The sequence below is a fragment of the Camarhynchus parvulus genome, chromosome 4 (assembly GCF_901933205.1).
Source record: "Camarhynchus parvulus chromosome 4, STF_HiC, whole genome shotgun sequence".
NCBI lineage: Eukaryota > Metazoa > Chordata > Aves > Passeriformes > Thraupidae > Camarhynchus > Camarhynchus parvulus.
In genome coordinates, this window is record NC_044574.1 from 33,391,575 (window position 1) to 33,404,169 (window position 12,595).

The 12,595-nt window shown below is 34.6% G+C and overlaps 1 protein-coding gene across 20 annotated transcripts in view; it reads right to left on the reverse strand.

The window, feature by feature from the left end:
- TENM3 (teneurin transmembrane protein 3) overlaps positions 1–12,595 on the reverse strand; it is a 1,284,378-nt gene that overhangs the window by 420,443 nt on the left and 851,340 nt on the right. The window contains exon 1 of one of the 20 annotated variants that reach the window (XM_030947676.1): positions 5,582–5,606. The exons of 18 other annotated variants lie outside the window; for them this stretch is intronic. The gene's annotated coding sequence lies outside the window, so the exon portion shown is untranslated. Of the gene's footprint in view, positions 1–5,581; positions 5,607–12,595 lie in introns of those variants that run through there. One more of the 20 variants, XM_030947673.1, reaches the window with a different exon arrangement.

The following is a 12,595-nucleotide window of genomic DNA, read 5'->3' on the forward strand; positions in this document are numbered from 1 at the left end:
CAGCATTCAGTCTGTAATAATGTAATATCCTGGATAGCGTAGGACTTTAATCTACCTTTTATTTTGTAAATTAAGAACAGGTTCCAGACCTCTCTTTGCTGGAAATCATCTCCATTCTAACTATCATCAGTTGGTGAACTTCTCCCTTACAGAATAACCACTTTGATAGTCATTTCTCCACAATAGTATAATTGCATTCTTTTCTCCAGTCCATTCTGCTACATCTGCTCTTATTTGGATATCTTAAATTCTACCCACTACCCATTATTACAACCGAAAAAAAAAGAGAAAAATGATACACACAAGAAAGTCTTATGGAATCACTTCCCTTGACATGTGTGAAGTTTTAAAATCTGAAATTAGCTGATAACTGAAATGATACTGTTGTACTTGACACTACACAGAACATAGGATGCTTGTTTCCATGCTCATAGCTAAAATATGGAGTGTGCCTCCTTGGCTCCTCTTACTGCCAACACAGCTACAATCACCCATCAGGCAGGCTTTCAGCACTTAGAAACTGAAAAGGCCAGAAGCCATGCAAACGTATATTGCAAATGCCATGCTTTGGTATTAGCAAAACTCAAGATCTACTTACAATTTTCCCCCTCTAATTGTTCAATGTACTTGTTATTATATATGATTTTTGTTTATTGTTTGAATTTCTTGCAACTTGGGTAATGAAAATTAATAAAGCATTGCCCTTGCAAATTCTTTGCAGCCAACATTAGGATTTCATCAATAAAATGTGATTAAGAACAAGAGTATTTAGTGGTCCAAACAACCCAATGACAGTATTTTTGTTAATTTTTCCTTACACTTGCCTTTTTGTGAAATCCTCTTCTAATAATACTATCAACATTTGTCCTAATATAAACATATTTTTATAAACCAATCTTAACATTAAAAATGATCAAATTTATTCTAAGACTTTCATTAGACAATATGTGCTCATATTTTGTACAAACGTGCAGTTTCTTCTCACTGTCAGCATCCTCTGCCAGCACTGGTATTTCCCACAGAGAAGACCAATTAATGTCCACTGTCATTTCAGTTATTGTATTGTACAACTACTTAATCATGTTCCAGCCCAGGGATTCTCTATAATTTCTTCTCACCCTCCCCTTCCATGGTAGTTAACTCTGATGAAATTCTCATTTAGTGTTGAAAAGAGGACTTAAGAAATTGTAGCCTAAATCCAGTACTCTCAGCATAAGATCTCACACAATACTCATCACTACATTGTCTAATCCAGTTCTGGGTCAAAGTGCTGCCAGATTTTTATTGCACTTTTATTTTAAAAGCGCAATTTTTATTAGATTTTGTAGATCAAATCCAATCACAAATTCATCCAATACTATTCTCAAAGGCAAAACTCTATGTAAGAGTACAGATGTGGTTTTGAAGATGTGCTCATATTTCATAGGAGAAGCAGAGGCAATACTTTAAAAACAGATGCCCCCAAAATCAAGAGATAGTGTTCATTCAAATCTATGATTTAAAGTGAAATCCTGTCATCTGACTTCAAAAGCCAGAAGACTTGGCAGTTACCAAGGTGGATGTTTGGGTAATTGTGGTGCAGGTTATAGAGATTCCAGAGATTTACACCAAAGCATGGACACACGATGTGCAGTCAGATTGGTGTGAAAAAATACATTGGTTTTCTGTTGTTAAGACTGATAACAAGCCTTTCTTTTGACACTACTTGTAAAATACCTTCTAGAGAAGTTCCTCAGATAACATATTTTAACAATTCAATCTGAAGCTATAAAGACATGGTTTTTGAAACATCCATACTGAGATAAAATCTATAGGTTTTTTTCTTTCCCCCGGGCAAATGGTCCTGCATACTGCTGTTACTTTGATCTGCTGCTGACTACAAGATACAAAACATTATTGTTGGTTCCAGATTAACTAACCTGGAACAGATTACCAATTGTTTAGTGCTGACATGCAACTAAACCAGCACCATCTGTGTTAAAAACCTACTTTATAGATGTAATAATAAAGATTGATAATAGAAATGATAACATAAAAAAATATCTAGTAAGAAAAACTGTAGGTCATGTCTGAGAAACAAATTATTCATCGATCATGTCCACTTTCTGAAAGATCCAGTTTTGCATTATCTGAGTTCTGAAATAATACTTCCTTTATATTTCCCCAATTGTTTGTATCTTGATTTGAAAGTGTCCTGGTGATAGATATTGAGAAACAAACTCCTCAGTCAGGAAACCCCTCAGAAGCAGCAGAAAAAAAGATAGCACTTTTGTGGGATCATTGTACCTGAAAAGAATGGATTGGTATCCAATGATGGCAGAGCTAAGGGATTCTCTGCATATCCTGACTTCCAAAAGTTCGTTTTTATATCACAAAATAACTTCATAGAGAAGCTGGATTTTTTTGTACTTAACTTCCACTCAAGGACTAGAAAGAAATGGGCGCTATGTCCCAGCACTGTTGGCTGTTTCAGAAGGGATGAGCTGCTTTCTGTGATTGCTGCCTCTGTAAAAGCTACAGAAGTTGTTCACAGAACCAGATTGAAGCAGATGAATTATGAGTAGACATATGTAAAATAGGACCTGAAGTTAGAGAGCCACCCTAAATAACTGGCCTGACATAACACAGAAAATCTGAGAAGCAGAGCCAAAATCTAGAGTCACTGCTCTCTACCAACTACATTGTAACTGCACATACTACCACTCCAAAGACAAAATCAAAATAGCTCAAGTTTAAGACATGTAATGATTGCCATTGTGATGGAATTATCAAATCAAAGATGGTCATAAGTTCCTTATCATATAAACTTCTGAAAAGAGAGCTCACTAATATATTCCATGTATATTTTGGGAATTATTCTTAGGGTTTTTTTTAATAATATATAACCTCAAAAAATATCACATCAGTATAAAGCAGTTCTGGAAGTTGCAAGTGACTTTAAATACATGGTTAACAAATCAATAAAAAATAATACAAACTACTCTTGTGAGCTTTATTTTTAACCCTTTGCTTATTCTTTTTGTTTCATAATCCAAGCATTAAAAAGTAAAATAAATTGATCAAAAATGTGGCTTGCTGCAGAAGAATACATATATGAACAAATACATTTATGCAATACTACTGCGCTAAACTTGCAAGTCTGTGGGACTGCACAAAAAGGGATTTTGTCCATTTCCCAAAGGCTTAGCAGGTAATGCGCTGCAGTGAGATTTCCTGTTATGCACATTTAATTGTTTATATCAATACTTTTTCTGGAAGTGTGAAGTATAACAAACAAGCCAAACTGAACTACATTTACCAAATGAAGCTACATTTGCCAAAAGAAACCCCCCTACATTTTGTCCTTCCATTGCACTTGTTTGTATATCCATTAATTGACAGATTCAATAATTTGAGATTGTGCTTCCACTTATTAGTGAGAAATAGTCCAGTTGAACAGCATAATTACTTACATCTGTCACTTCTGAAGTAATATTTAGTGCTTTAGACATAGCTAAATTTTGTGTTTCCTAGCAGTTGGATTTATAGCAACCTATCTCTGTCATCAAAGGATGGAGATAACCAAATCTACATAATCTATAATCATTATTTTTTCAACAATTATTTGCAAAGTTGATGCAGAATTTCTGCCCAAATGTCTATAACTATGTCATGAATATAATTATTAATTTTTCTCAATATACAAAAAAAGGTCTTGGAATGTAGGTCAAACCAAGGAGTCTCACTATTTAGGAAAACACATCCCCACCTTCCCCCCAAACCCCATGATGATATTATCATTTTATTTCCTATAGTGGTCTTTTCTTTATGTTTTATTTAAAATGTTAATGGAGTGTATCTGCAATTCAGATAATTTATCCTTAAATCACTGTTCTCCAGAATAATGCACTGTGAGCGCTGTAATACACAGGCAAGTCCTCTGAAAGAACATGCATCAATTCTCTTCCCTTATGAAGCGCACTGCAAATGCCCTCTAACAGGGCACAGCAGCATTACATAAATCATCTTATATGAAAAATTAACATGACATCAAATATTTATAAATATTAATGTGTATGTTAATATAACCAAAGCTGTAACAAACAATCATAACCTTGCCAAGTTTCTTAGGACAGGCGCCGCTGATAATGATATCCATTATCTCTGGGGGAACGTGCAATTATGAAAGTATACATGGGATGCTATATTGTTATCTGCTTTTAAGTCCATCCATTAAACACTCCACCTCACACTGGATGTTAACCCTCCCCTTAGCTCTTTGTCAGGTACTATTTTCTGTGTGTTTACACATCCATGTGAATGAAAGATGAACAATTCTTAAACGTATACGATTTCTTTACTTCATTAACACATGCATCTAATTTCATATCACACATTCCTTTGCTCCATGGCAATTACACTTTATAATGTCTGATATGCGCCTAGCTACCTGTCTGTCTTTCCATTTATCCCTCTGTCCTGTGCATAGCATAGCTCTCACAGGAATTTGCAAACTCCTTTGGTTTATCTTTTACCATCCTGCATTTATGCTACTATGATTAAAGATCTGCCAGTATTTCCAGTGGAAATTTTAATTTTTCTGGCTTAAAAATAATTCCATAAAAATTAGATTCACACCTAAACATAAAAAAAAAAGTAGAATACATTTCATTGTAATCAAATTTGATCAGTTGCTAGGAATATCAAGTGCTTTTTATTATCTTTGCTTATCTACCATTGTAGTGACAGGAAGTAAAATTTTGAGCCAACACCACAAAATTAACCATGTTTCTCCAAGAGACGAGACTGAAGGTTTTGCAGCTGTGCTTAGCACATGTGAAAAAGAGATGATGTCCCAGAAAAATTCTTTCATGTTTTAAGATTCACAGCCGAGGGTAAGCGATGCTGATTACCATTTACAATGAAGTCTTCACCTGAACTGAACAATGACTTGTGCCTCTTTTTTAATATATGGATTCAAATACATATGAAGAATTCTTCCTATTACTTACTTCTCAAAGATCATAAAAAATACAGATTCAGTAAAACAGTCACTGGAATACTATACACTGTAAATATCCTTTATCATACCAGACAAAATCAAAATAAGCATCTTCACATAATAATATTCTCTTCCTTACAATTATTTCCAGTACTATTATCAAGTGTTAATATAGCAAAGCCCATTTTAGAATTGTTTGAGAAAACAGGCTTTTAAAAACAGGCTTAACAGCTAGAATATTACTATCTTTATTTCACGGAGGAACCAATCAAGGTACAGAGTAGGCAAAAGACTCACGCAAACTGGGGGACAAAGGGTGCCTAGCTCAGCTAGGCAGCCACTGGAAGCTGGACTGCAGTGGGACCATGTCCAGTGCTGCTGTCACACAAACCCAGTGTCCTCCCAGAGTGGTCACTTTTAAAGGCTCATCTAGGAAATGCACATAACTTGTGCATGATAGTTGAATATCAGTCTAATGATTCAGCTTAGACTAGCAATATTTTTAAAATCTGGAAACATTTGGGTTTGAGTCATTCACCAAGGAGAGAGTCAGCAGCTCCTAAGGGAGGAAGTGAAAGTTGCTCGCTTTATAAAAACTACCTTGGTTTGGTGGTTCTTAAAGTTTAAGTAGTTCAGTAGTTCAGTCACTTAAAGTATGCTCTCAGTTACACATTGGTCATTCTGAAATGCAAAAAAAAAATCACAAAAAGAAAACCAAGAAGGACTTTATTATTTTTTGTGAGGAAGCAAAATAAAATAAAAATACACAGATTTTAATGAAAACATGGCCTGGGGAATTTTGCCATTTTAAAATAAGAATTTAGACTGTTCTAATGATTATTTTCAGTTCCCTTTTTTATCAGATTGCCCACTTCGAAATAGGCAAAACAATCCTTTCTATTATTATTTGAAACCAGGCAAAACCAAAACACGAGCCTGAATTTAGGAAAAAATTACAAAGGACAAACTTTTTTTTTTCAGGGGATTTGTATCTTTAAATTTGTTTACCAGTTCCTAAATGACAGAGTAGTAATAATCCTAAACTAATCCTAGGAGATTTAGGTAAGTTTCTCTCTCTGTCCTTCCCCACTTCTTCCATTTATTTTCTTAGTTTTTAAGGGAATGGAGGGAATTTAAGGGAATAAGCTCAGGATTTAAAGATTTTGGTTCAGTTACAGATCCCTAGAAAAATTAGAGGTTTTTCCTCAGAATTTTATGGATAAATGGGATTGTTATTGGTTTTAGCAATATAAAAGCTCATTTACTTTTTATTTATAGGAATACTTCACATCCATGCCATTTGAAGTTTTTATTAACCATTAAAGTTTAAGGTATAATTATGTAAACATAAGCAAACTTTTTTTATAAGATCATTATTCATACACCTTATGTTTTTTAAGATTACAGATAAGAAAAACAATGCAATGCACATCTCAGATTAATTGTATTATAGACATCAACATCCTTTCAGCACATTGTGAATAAAATTATTTTTCAAATAAAAAAGAAGGCTAAAAATACCAGTCATTATTCTATGTATCAAATGTAAATCATTACATAAATCAAAGCATACAGCAGCATAGGCACCAAAAGCATCTCATTGTTTTCATCTTTGTCTTCTGCTAATAGTTGAGTCTGCCAGATGTATTTGCCTTTCTGATATTACTAATTTTTTGTTATAACCATGCAGTCATATATTTATAATCATTTGTCTTTGTAAAATGGGTGTCATTAGTGTATCTGTAAGTTAGATGCAAGAGATTCAAATTTCAGAGCCTATGTTATCTCTCAGGATCAGAAAACAACTTTCCCAGAGTGTGACATACAGCCCCTTTCTCACACAACGATGCCCATCTGAACAGAACTTTATGTATTTGCAGTTTTAAATCTCTACTTATAAAAAGTCAATACTTGTCAAGAACTAATATCACTCTTGACTGAGGTTAGAAATCAACACTGAAGTTTCCCTATCACATAAAATCATCAGTACAGCTTTTCTTAAAACTGACTTCTGTAGTTCCAGCCTTTATTTCAGAATACTGAAAATGGAGAGTCAAAACTCTTTGGTGATTTACATACAGTATACCTAATTCCCACAGTAAAACAAGAGAACTTGGACTTGGTAGCTCCCACATGTTCCTTAGTTTTGTGAAAGGCTAACATCTAGTTGAAATTATTTGCTTGGTATCATAACAAAACTTAAAATTGCATTAGATTCTTTCTTTTAATCAAGCCTCTTTTAATGCCAGAGTCCTACATAATAATTTCCAAATGAAGAAATACCATATTCCTGTACTCTAGATACAAGTTCATTAATGCAGACATTTTACATAAAGAAATCCTACTTTTACATAATATATACCTCCTATATTCCTGTATTAATACGACCATGTGGAAATACACATGCTTTATCCAATTGAACTGATAATATTCAAAGTTCTTAGGTAAAAAGACTGACTGGAAAAATATCATTTAAAGAATAGAGATTAATTAAAAATTGCAAATTACTTTTAAAAAAAGGTTTGATCTTACTGATGCAGTGATGATTTTAAAATTTCTTATTAATTTCCCTCTAAATAAAACTGTGATATTTAAAAAATATCCTGTATACAATTTATACATTTTTTAAAAAGAAAAGCTATAAAAGTGATAGCTAAAGATACACATATTATCTGATCTGTCTGCAATCTCTTTTCATTGTTGTATTGGAAAGACTGAAGCAATTTTTCATACAAGTGTGCACCATGAAAAAAATACTGGAGGTTCCTTCTGAATGAAGAAGACCTCTATTAGTCTTAGAAGACCCTTCAGAAAATTGTATGAACCTATGGGCTGAAAAAGGAGAATAATTCTAGAATAATATCCTATTCTAATGTGGACACTGTGGTACTTGCATTACTAATTTAGGTATGACAAGAACACAGGTTATTTGAAGCACAAGGAGAAATCTGGATCTTGTGCCATAGTGGACTGTGCTCAAAAATCAGCTAAAACTGGGCTCAGGAGTGAATCAGGGATCTAATGCTGATGAAAACTAAGCATGTTACCAAGGTGACATACTTCAGCTTGGTGGCACAGCTGTACCATTATTGAAATATCCTAATTCAAACTACCTATGGTGTGCTGTTGCTCAAAAGACAATCAGCTTTCTCCACCTGACAGACACTAAGTTGGTGTAATTGCTACCAGAAACAACACAATGGGCAGAAAAGGATGTGTGTTTTGCATAGTAAGGAATTAAGATAAGGATGTAAAAAGAATTATGAAATATAATAACATTTTTTATGCCTTCCTCATATTATAAACAGGCTAATATTTTACTTCTATATAACTACATTCCTAATTGTAAAATAATACTTATGAAGTTCTTAGTGCCAAGGAACCAGCTTCAAGAGGGAGTGTGTTTTCAGAGAGGCACTAAGGCCTTAGTCATAGGGATTACCCAAAGAAAGGGAGATCAGCAGTTTATCATCTGTAAGGCAGAAGATTTATTCCTGAAGAGCTGGGAAGCTGGACACAGGCACTGGGACACTTCAGTTACAAATAAGAGAGCCAGGGGCTGTACTCCAGCTGATTAACATACAGTATACCAATCTCTACTCTCTTGCTTAGAGTAGTGTTTTTAAATTTCATCTGTTGCATTCCATTAACACAAGAACTTTGTTACCCATAAATATATGGTTGTCTCTACTTAACCAGGTTAAATACTAGGTTTGTACACTCAAGGAAATAGCAATCAGACAAATGAGATGAGCTAGAACTCACATTTGTTTCTTCCTCGACAATTCCAGTTTCCCTCTTATTTTTTGGCAGTATTGACTTAAAATATTTCAGGCCCCAGACTTACTAAGGTAACATCTAGTATCATTCAGAACATGACAGTGGTTGGGGTTAACATACATTACAATTCATTTTGTGAATAAGAACCTCTCTCAAGGCATCCAGAATGAATCTCTTCAGTCACATTCTTGCCTAGATGTGATCAAATGATTTGCTGATCATTTTTTTGTTGTAAAGCCAGCATATAGTAGAAACAGTGAAGAGAGAAATACTGAGAAATTATTTTGAGGCAGTATTCATGAAGTTAACATGGTTTTAATTAAAAATGGATTAAAATTAACAAAGTGTTTCATTTTGGCTTGATTCATTTGTGGTATGAGTTATATATTTACCTCCACAACAGGACTAAGATTTTTCAGCAGATTGGAACAGAATGAAAAGGATACAGAATACCCAAATTTATCTGAGTCTCACTTCATCAATGTTAATGACATTTCACTTCTTTCCTTTAGATATGGATTTGTCTTTTGCAATTTAGATTAATTTTAGCACTTGAAGATATATAAAAAATATTTTCATTTGGAAAGTATTTATCACAGCTGTTGCTGACTCAACCCAGGGAAGGGCACTACCCTTCCTCCTGCAGCAGAGATGGTGCTTCAGGAACAGTAAATTATCCTGCTGAGATGATGAGTTTCTGTACAGAAGTCTCCATCAGCCAGCCAAAGCAGCTAGCTAGAGTCCAGATAGGAAAGTAAACAGAAGTATTGGAAAAAAAAAAAGAGAAGAAACTAGATTGGATCTAAAAAGCAATATTAATAATGCATAAGAGGGAAAACACACACAGGGAAATTTCTTCAGAGCCCAGCTATATTGCCTAGTGACAGACTGATTGTTACCAATACAGCAGGATTTCTCTCATGCTCCAGAAAGGTCATGGTTTAAGTTTTCACTGCAATATGAAGTAGGACTATGTCCATATTTCCCATATGAGCCAACAATAGCAACACTAGGAACACGGAGGGGGTGCAGCAAAACCAAAGGCAAATTCAACTGTAGTGGAGGGAAAAAAAAAAAGGTACAGGCTAGGACTTGGGTGAAACTGGAAATGCAATTCCTGGAAAACTTGGGAATCTCTGAAGTGCAGGGTTGTCAAAGACTCTTTAACCACAAACAAGCTCTCTTAGGCTGTATACAAAAATCATGTACTCAGAGAAGCATAACTAGAATGTAGGGTTTTAAAATTGCTAGAGTAGCTCTATATGTGCAACAGTTTTGGGGAAGGAGTGAGGCTAGCACTCAAATTTCAGCCTTAGAGGATCACACTCAGCCCTGTTCTTAGGCTCACTATACACTGCCTGCACCTTTACGCAAAGATTATTTAAACATCACTTCAAAATTAGTACTTGCCTCCTTTACAGCCTTCTTCTGCAGTATTAATTACTTCATGAGTTTCAAGAACCATCTGTGATTTGAAGCATTAACACACTGTAACTATGGTCATTTTTACTGCTGTACACACACCAAAATGCAAGAATGCTTTTATCACTTTTCTGGGACATTCATAATCCCTCTGTCTGGCTGTGGAGTATCACACAGAAAATAAAAAGATAAAATGGTATATGGGGAAGCTACACTTAAAGCTTCATTTGTGCAGTCTTGGGAATTAATTAAACCAATAATGCTCTCTATGCCCTTTTTTCCCCCTCCCAACCACAGACTAGGGGAAGAAAAAGAGTTCTGAAAGTTTTGCAGCTCTCAAAACTAATGAAAACACTGTTCTCAGCAGACCTGTAATGCATCAGGAGTATAGTGTTCAATCTCCAAGCAATTTCTCAGTGTCTTGGAGTATAAACTTGATCAGGAGATGAATAATTCTTTAGATGCTGAAATCTTTTGGGACTACATTGAGCCTTAAGAATTAAAAATAATTCTTCTGGTGGATGTCCAGAAACAATTTGGATCCTGATTCAGTATTGTCTTTATGCATATCACAGCACAAAAGTACTCATTTTTATTACAAAGCAATAAATGGCACCCTTTCCCTAATGACCCTGACAAGTAATTTGCTATAGATTTACACTGGAGATCCCTGGATGAAGTTCTTTTGCAACCAGCATAATGATATACAAACAGAGAAACTCAACATTTCTTTCTGCTACAGATCAGCTGCTGGAGTTGTGCGTAGAGCACTGGTGATATTTCTCTATGGTTCCATCAGATTGAGCAGTGCTGCAGAGGTCAGCTTGGAGCATCACAGTGACCAAGTACAAGTTCATCTTAGCCAAGGTCACACAAAACTGTCCCTGCATTGAGAGCTGTTTTGTCCTCCTTGTTTATGAATGCTGATCTATCCATACTAATGGATTTAACGCGTAGGGGGCTGGGCAAAGAATGAGAGCGGCTATTTCTCAGCTTCCATTCTTCATTAATATCGTCTGCAGCTACAGCACACTGCCACACTACACACTCAGAACTTACAGGACTTAAAGGGTGCAGTGCTTAACAGGCACCTGCATTTATTTTGAGAACCAAACACCCTCTGCAATGTGTTACTGCACACAGATAGCAGCGGTGGCATTATATGTTAACAAAGAACTTATTTCAGTAACATCTCTTCAGACTCTGTCATCTCAAAGTGACAACATAAGGACAGATGTTTACTACTTGAAAAATGGGTTTATTTTAAAAAAACAGTGGTATATTTAGAACAAAAAGAAAATATGTTCAGATATCAATAGTGCAGTCCCTAGGCTTAAAAAGCTTCCAGTTTGTTACCTAAGTGCTGCAGAATCCTGAGTCCCACAAGAAGGCCCATATAAGAAGCAGAAATATATAGATCTGTCAGGTAAATCTGTGCAGATAAACATCTCAGACTGCATACTTATTTTTATAAATCAGAGGAATTTTTGCATATGCAGTGCTCTGCATTCCTGTCACTACAGCTAGGTAATTGAATTTATTAGCCAAACCCCTAGAATGTTCTTACAGAAATTCCCAAAGCAGAAGTGGTAGTTCATCATTTAATTCCCAGTGTAAATCCATATAAATTATGTGTTTCAATGTTAGATGTACTTTCAGGGAAAAAAAAAAAGCCAAAAACTCCTCAGACCCAAATAACTTTCCCTTGAATATTTATTAATTAAAAAAGAAAAAAAGCAGGGATTTCATATGCCTGAATAACTCTACATCAACAGAGAATAAACTCTTAATCCTAGTAACTGCATATAGGCAAGTGGGAGGAGAAGAGCACTCTAGGGATGAGAGAAGTGCTGTAAAAAAAAAAGAGAACAACATAAAGCTATATTAATTAAAAAAAAAATAAAGAAAAGCCATTTGATGAGATGGTTATTTGGGAAGCCACATGTTATCTGAATGGAAACACACAGAGAGCAACCTGACAATGCCTGAAAATAGATTCTATTAACAGAGAAATGTAATATAATATATAAAAAAAGAAATTGTCATATCAAACTAATTGCAGTACTCAGTATTATAGAAGTGGTTCTGGATCCTTTACTAAAGGATCCAGAAGTGGTTTAGTCCTTTACAAAACCAAATTATTTTGTTTCTGAGAAAAATTAAGACAAGATTGAATGTTTAATTTTGGATAGTAAAAAGGTTTCTAAAAGGCAGTTAGAAAATTAATAAATAAAATTCAGTTTGGTGTAACGTGATTTTAATAAATAATGGTGCAATAGTTTTCCTTTGTTAGAGTACAGCCATCAAAAAATTAATTTATGTTTACTTTGTTCTCATTATGCTAAAATTTTCTATTAACCTACTAAAATTTTGGGCCTTTCTCCAGTTTGTTGTGTAATTTTCTTATTTTAA